The following is an 8360-nucleotide window of genomic DNA, read 5'->3' as shown; positions in this document are numbered from 1 at the left end:
TCTAGGACATGTTTCCATACGGAACGAAACATGTCCTAGAGATTAAGCTGGTTTATATTATGTAATTAATAAAACTATTATATAGAAATTGATAAGTATTGGAAGTTGGGAACCTACTTATAACTTGACCTTAGTTGTGTTGAGCCAATACGGAATAAAATATGAGATTTATAAGCCCTAAATAGTTCTCAAAAACAATTTAAATCACTATAGGAATCAATCAATCAATCAATCAATCAATCAATCAATCAATCAATCAATCAATCAATCAATCAATCAATCAATCAATCAATCAATCAATCAGTCAATCAATCAATCAATCAATCAATCAATCAATCAATCACTCAATCAATCAATCAATCAATCAATCAATCAATCAATACAGATTTGCATTTAGGGCAGTCGCCCATGTGGCAGATTCCCTATCTGTCGTTTTCCTAGCCTTTTCTTAAGGAATTAGAAAGTTACTGAACAACTCCCTTGGTAAGTTATTCCAATCCCTAACTCCCCTTCGTATAAATTAATACTTGCCCCAATTTTTCCCCTTGAATTCCAACTTTATTCCATACTGTGATCTTTCCTACTTTTAGAGACATCACTCAAACTTATTTGTCGCCTAATGTCATTCCACGCCATCCCTCCACTGACAGCTTGGAACATACCACTTCAAATTAAGAACTCGTGTCAGGTTTAATGGTCCACCCAATCAATACACTTCACTTTACAAGTGAAAACACATTCAATATTAAAATATATTAAACATTCTTTGGTACATGTTTCGTCTAATTTAAGACTTCTTCAGCCATAGCGTTTCGTAACAGATTACGATACATCATTGTTGCTGTCTAATAATTTTAAAAATGGAAGAACCCATGTCCTTTACGAACTGTTTGAGAATACACTAAGGACAATAAACACTTTTTTCACAAAATTGTCCATCAATTTTTGTAAAAATTCTTCACATGCTAAAATTTGAATGATACTTCTTTAAAATATGACATGCAGTGCTGGTAACCGGAGCTTCAATGTACTGACTAAGGGAGATTTGAATTCTGGCCTCAGAATAGGAAAATTACATCGAATATTAAAAGCTTTAATTCTTATGAAAAACCCTTTCAAATGACAAGGTGTTTCTGGTAGTAGCAAACTAATGCTTTTGAGATAGCCTGTCGTATGGCATAGATCTGCGCTGGATGACCACTACATACTAATAGCTTTAATTCTTATGAAGATACCTTTCAAAAGACAAGGTCTGGAAAGAAATACATTAATGGGTTTACAACCCTCGGAAATTTAAGAAATGAGTTTCCAACACGATTGCGTGACATAAAAACTTACCGTCAAAGTTTGGTGAAATTCCTTATAACCGGTTCCCATCCAAGCCTCGCTCTGACTTTCTTCTTCTCACCACGCTACTGCGCGTGTTATAATTATGTTTCCTCTCGCCCGGTGGAACTGGATTAGGGGCAGTAGGAGGGGGAGCAGCGCTATTAGTAGGAGAAGGGAAAACAGCTCCGTCTGTATGCAGAACGGAAGGGTGGGATTTTTGTTTTAGAGGGAGGTAACTTCAAATTATTAATTTTTCGTGATGATAAAATCAACGGATTCTGTTCATATAACGGTTTTTTGTTCTCTTGTACGTCATTCATATTTTTGTTTGTGTTAAGACTCTGGTCCAAAACTATATAAATATTTTCGTATGTGCTCATTAGGTTCCCTTTGCTCACATTTTTTTATATGGTCAAGTCTCTATTTACGTCGGTATATTGGTGACCAATATCTCCCATATGGACACTCATAGCAGAATACTTCCTGTGTCTATTAGCATTGACGTGTTCCAGATACCTAGTTTGAAAACTCCTACCTTTTTGTCCCACGTACGTGACAAAACATTGATTACACTTAAGTTTATATGTTCCTGAACCTATGTAATTCTCTTTATTGTAATTTACACTATTATGGTTATAAAATATATGACCATTACGGTTCCTTTTTGAAAGTGAGACTTGATAGTCGTGTTTCTTAAATAATTTTGTGATCTGAAAAATCTCTGGGTTTTGTAAATGTAAAACTAACGTACTTTGAACGCTTGTGATTCTCTGGTGCTAGTCTAATGTTGTTCTTTCTTTTTACTTTACGTATTATTTTATTAATGTATGTACCGTAATTCCTTTTCTCTTTCCGTATAATATAAATGTAAATTGAAGGCTCGATAAACCACACTAAATAAGCAGCCCTCTTATGACTCCCAGGATGTAAAGAACCATTTTAATGGTCTCCGGAGTAAACGATTATTTTCTATATACTTTATAAGAGAAATTACCGGGTTCCCTCTTAACGGCCACATCCAGGAAATTTAAAGCATTATCCTTCTCATTTTCAAGTGTAGATTTTATTTTTTCATCTAATGAATTTAAAAACTGTAAAATGTAGTTACTGCTGTTATAATGTTTATCTAATATTACAAAGGTACTGTCCATAAATTTTGTTCAAAAATCCAAACCTTGAATATGTCCAATTATGTTGTGGTGTTCTAAATGGTCTAAATAAATATTGGCCGGGATACCTGAGGCTGGAGAAACCATTGGTAATCTCTCTTGACTATAAACAGTGTTGTTGAACGTAAAATGATTCTTTATTGTGACGAACTCCAGAATGTTGCCATTAATGCTTTCACGGCCCGTACTTATAGACATGATATTGTATAGGCTTGTACCGTGTCAAGAAAATAAGGTGAAATTCTTAACGTTTCACAGAAAACTGTGCTCTGCCTCCTTAGAAGAATTCTCGACTGTCCACGAGGAAGGCTTCTTAAACAATGACACTTTTGAATTTGGAACGTTGTAATAGAAGTAGAAGTGGAAATGGTACGTTCATTCACCACCAGATGGCCCTTAGGACGTGGCACAACGCTAGCGTTCGAAGCGGAAGCTGACCGAACCATCAGAATCAGGCTATGTGGTTCACATAACGTGTTTGCATAACATATGACAGGTGTAAGACATGGACATAAACCTGGAATGAAACATCCGGCAACGAGGAACGTACGAATTTGGAAAACACCGAGACGAAATAACAATTGTGAAGGGTCAGGGAAGGGAACTACCTACGTAAATTCTTAATGGCTGGCAACCAGGTATTTCTTAATTGATAGCCGGTGTCCCTGTTGGAATTGTTAGGATTACTACGTATAATCCTGGACATGTAGTGTCTAGTGTGGGTAAGAGCTCGAGCATCTTGGAACATGACATCATGACCCGACGATAGAGCGTGCTCAGCTATTGCCGATTTGTCAGGTTGGTTGAGACGAATATTACGTTCATGTTCTTTGATACGGGTACCAATGGACCGGCATGTTTGGCCGATGTATACTTTACCGCACGTACAGGGGACTCCAGAATATTCATGAATTGTTCAATCTCTAACTTCCCCAGTTGACAATGACTAGTTAAATTCATCCTTATAATATCTGTTGTTTTACTAACCGGGATATTTTCATACATATTAGTTTGTCATATGAACATAAGTAATGTTGTGGCACAAGTTTGAAACTTTCCAAACTATTACAAAAATCTACTGAATTTTTTATTATTAATTTATTGTGAAACTTATAGTTGTTAGAAAGAAATTTGTGTATAGATTTGGAGATTTTATATGTAGGACTGTTCTTACAGTTAATAATAGGTCTAACGGGTACTCCTACTTTATGGGTTTTGGGCAATGCTCTAGCCGTAGGTAACTGGGGATTCATGTTTATCATCCGCTGAATTTCGTCTTCATAGAGGATGAACGTAGAATTTTTCAATAATGATTTTAAACTTTCTTGTATCCTAGCTGTGGGGTCCTTATTATCTCTGGAAAACGACTCGTCAGAGAAAACTTTTCTGTCTTTTCAAAATAATCTTCTGTATCCGATATGACCGTACAATTACCTTTATCTGCCTTAGTTACGATAAGGTCAGTGTTTCTTACATTATTCCTAAGGTCCTTGTTACATCTTACCTTGTCTAATGGAATATTGGTTAAGTTGGTAAATTGTAACATACCACTTTGTCGAGCAGCTCATCTCCTTTCTCCCAAGTCTTCCCAGCCAAAACTTTGCAACATTATTGTGACGCTATTCTTTTGTCGGAAATCACCCAGAAAAAATGGCGCTGATTTTCTTTGGATTCATTCGGGTTCTTGAACCAAGTAATCCTGGTGAGCGTCCTATACACTGGAACCATACTCTCTTTGGCCTCTGACCAGAGAGTTACATGCCCTCTCCTTTACATCCTTACTACAATCCCTAAATACCCTCATAACCATGTGCAGAAATCTGTACCCTTTATTTACAATTCCATTTGTGTGATTATCCCAGTGAAGATCCTTCCTTATTAACATCTACGTACTTACAATGATTCCCAAAAGGAACCTTCTCCCCATCAACGCAGTAATTAAAACAGAGAAGATTTTTTCTATTTGTGAAACTCACAACCTGACCGATAACCCCGTATATCATCATATCATTGCCTACTGTCCACCTCACAATATCATCAAGGTCATATTGCAATTTCTACCAATCCTGTAACTTACTCTATAAAGGATAACAATATCCGCAAAAATGCCTTTTATCTGATTCCACTTCTTTACTAATATAATTTATGTGTATATATAAAAATAAAGGTCCAATATTACTTCCTTGAGGAATTCCGCTCTTAATTATTACAGGGTCAGATAAAGCTTCACATATACTAATTCTCTGAGATCTCAGATTCAGTCACTCCTTTGTCTAGTCCAATTTCACTAATTTTTGTCAGCATCCATCCATCCGTCCATCCGTCCGTCCGTCCGTCTGTCCGTCCGTCCGTTCGTCCATCCATCCATCCATCCATCCATCCATCCATCCATCCATCCATCCATCCATCCATCCATCCATCCATCCATCCATGTTATTCTAATCCCTAACTCCTCTTCCTATAAACGAAAATTCATCCCAATTTGTCCTCTTGAATTCCAACTTTATCTTTATAGTATGATCTTTCCTACCTTTAAACACACTACTGGAACTTATTCTTCTACTAATGTTATTCCACGCCATCTCTCAGCTGTCAGCTTGCAACATACCCTTTAGTCGAGCAGCTTGTCTTCTTTCTCCCATTTTCTCCCATTTTTGTAACGCTACTCTTTTGTCAGAAGTCACCCAGAACAAATTGAGCTGCTTTTCTTTGTTTTTTCCAGTTCTTGAATGAAGTAATCCTGGTGAGTGTCCCATACACTGGAACCATACTCTAGTTGGGTTCTTACCTGAAATTTACACGCCCTCCCCTTTACATCCTTACTACAACCCCTAAACACCTACAAAACCATGTGCAGAAATCTGTACCTTATATTTACAATCCCATTTATGTGATTACCTCAATGATCTTTCTTTATGTTAACACCTAGGTACCGCTACCTACTTCTAGTGATCCCCATAAGAAACATTCAACCCATCATACAGTGATTGAAAGTGAGAGGACTTTTCCTATTTGTGAAACACACAACCTGACTTTTCACCCTGTTCAACATCATACCATTGCCTGCTGTCCATCTCACAATATTATTGAGGTCATTTTGCAATTGCTCACAATCTTGTAACATATTTATTACTCTATACAGAATAATATTATCTACAAAAGGCCTTATCTCTGATTCCACTTCTTTATGCGTATCATATATATATATATATATATATATATATATATATATATATATAAGAGAACACAAAGCTCCAATAATACAGCCCTGAGGGATTCCCTTCTTAATTATTACAGGTACAGGGTCAGATAAAGCTTCACCTACTCTAATTCTCTGAGATCTACTTTTTAGAAATATAGCAACGCATTCAGTCACTCTTTTGTCTAGTCCAATTGCAGTCATATTTGCCAGTAGTCTCCCATGATCCTCCTTATCAAATGCTTTAGTCAGGTTAACTGCGATATAGTATATTTGGCCTCTTGAATTCAAGATATCTGCTATATCTTGCTGGAATCCTACAACTTGAGCTTCAGTGGAATAGCCTTTCCTAAACCCGAACTGTCTTCTATTGAACCAGTTATTAATTTCGCAAACATGTCTAATATAATCAGAAAGAATGCCCTCCCAAAGCTTACATACAACGCATTTCAAACTTACTGGCCTGTAATTTTCAGCTTTATGTCTATCACCCTTTCCTTTATACACAGGCACTACTACAGCAACTCTCAATTCATTTGGTATAGCTCCTTCAACGGAACAATAATCAAATGAGTACTTCAGATATGGTACTATATCCCAACCCATTGTCTGTAGTATATCCCCTGAAATCTTATAAATTTCAGCTGCTCTCCTGGTTTTCATCTTTTGTATCTTACTGTAAATGTCACTCTTATCATATGTAAATTTTAATACTTCTTTAGCATTAGCCTCCTCCTCTATCTAGACATTATCCTTGTAACCAACAATCTTTACATACTGCTGACTGAATACTTCTGCCTTTTGAAGATCCTCACATACACACTCCCCTCGTTCATTAGTGATTCCCGGAATATCCTTCTTGGAACCTGTTTCTGCCTTAAAATACTTATACATACCCTTCCATTTTCCTCTAAAATTTGTATGACTGCCAATTATGCTTGCCATCATGTTATTCTTAGATGCCTTCTTTGCTAGATTCAATTTTCTAGTAAGTTCCTTCAATTTCTCCTTACTTCCACAGCCATTTCTAACTTTATTTCTTTCCAGTCTGCACCTCCTTCTTAGTCTCTTTATTTCTCTATTATAATAAGGTGGGTGTTTACCATTCCTTACCTCCCTTAAAGGTACAAACCTGTTTTTGCATTCCTCAACAATTTCTTTAAACCCATCCCAGAGTCTGTTTACATTTTTATTTATCGTTTTCCACCGATACTGCCTCATGCCTGCTTTATCAGCCATATGGTACTGCCTAATAGTCCTACTTTTAATACCTTCCTTTCTATCACATTTATTTTTGACTACAACAAAAACAGCTTCATGATCACTAATATCATCTATTACTTCAGTTTCCCTATAGAGCTCATCTGGTTTTATCAGCACCACATCCAGGATATTTTTCCCTCTGGTTGGTTCCATCACTTTCTGAATCAGCTGTCCTTCCCACATTAACTTATTTGCCATTTGTTGGTCATGCTTCCTGTCATTCGCATTTCCTTCCCAATTGACATCTGGCAAATTCAGATCTCCCGCTACAATCACATTTCTTTCCATGTTGTTTCCCACGTAGCCGACTATCCTATGAAATCATTCCGAATCCGCGTCAGTGCTACCCTTTCCCGGTCTGTACACTCCAAATATATCAAGTTGCCTATTATCTTTAGAAATGAGCCTTACACCTAGAATTTCACGTTTGTCATCTTTAACTTTTTCGAACCGGTAGCTTACAAATTCTTCTTTCACCAGAATGAATCCTCTCCCTCCCACCATTCCTATCCTATCTTTATGATACACACTCCAGTTCCATGAGAAAATTTCGGCATCCATTATATCATTTCTCAGCCATGATTCAACTCCTATTACAATTTCTGGTAAATATATATGTTATTAAATTGCTTAATTCTATTCCTTTCTTTACAATACTTTTACAGTTCATCACTAACATTTTTATGTCATCCCTACTTGATTTCCAGTTCCCTGTTCCCTTATCACCGCTCCCTAGGCCACACCGTTTCCCTGAATGTACCTCCCTATTACCCTTCCAAACAAATTTCCTAACTTATTCGTACCACTGCGGTTTAAGTGAAGTCCATCTGAGCGCAGATACCTATCTCCTACCCACCCATTAAGATCTAGAAATTTCACTCCCAGTTTCCCACATATCCACTCCATAGTCTCATTCAAATCCCCAATCACCCTCCAGTCAGTATCCCTCCTACACAGTATTCCACTGATAACAATCTCCGCTTCCTTAAACTGCACCCGTGCTGCATTTACCAGATCCCACACATCTCCAACTATGTTGGTACTTATACCAGCTTGACTTCCGTTGTTGGTACCAACGTGAAACACTACCACCTTTTCCTTCCCCTCCTCACTGTCGCCTACTTTCCTCAACATCTGCCCCAAACTAATTCCTGGATAACATTGTACCCTGGTTCCCTTTCCTCCACACACTTTTCCCACGTGTCTAACGATGGAATCCCCCATGACTAGAGCCTCAACCATACCCCCCTCATTTGATCCCCTCCCCTCCTGGTCAGCCCTATCCTTCCTGATAGCTGCAGAAGCTACTTCCTCCTTCCTTTTCTTCTTCCCATGGTCCTGTTCCACCTGTATTTTCCTATCCTCTATTCTACATTTCCGTTTCCTACCTTTTCCGTTCC

This window comes from Anabrus simplex, chromosome 2, assembly GCF_040414725.1.
Source record: "Anabrus simplex isolate iqAnaSimp1 chromosome 2, ASM4041472v1, whole genome shotgun sequence".
In the NCBI taxonomy this organism is placed as follows: Eukaryota; Metazoa; Arthropoda; class Insecta; order Orthoptera; family Tettigoniidae; genus Anabrus; species Anabrus simplex.
This window is presented reverse-complemented; position numbering follows the sequence as displayed.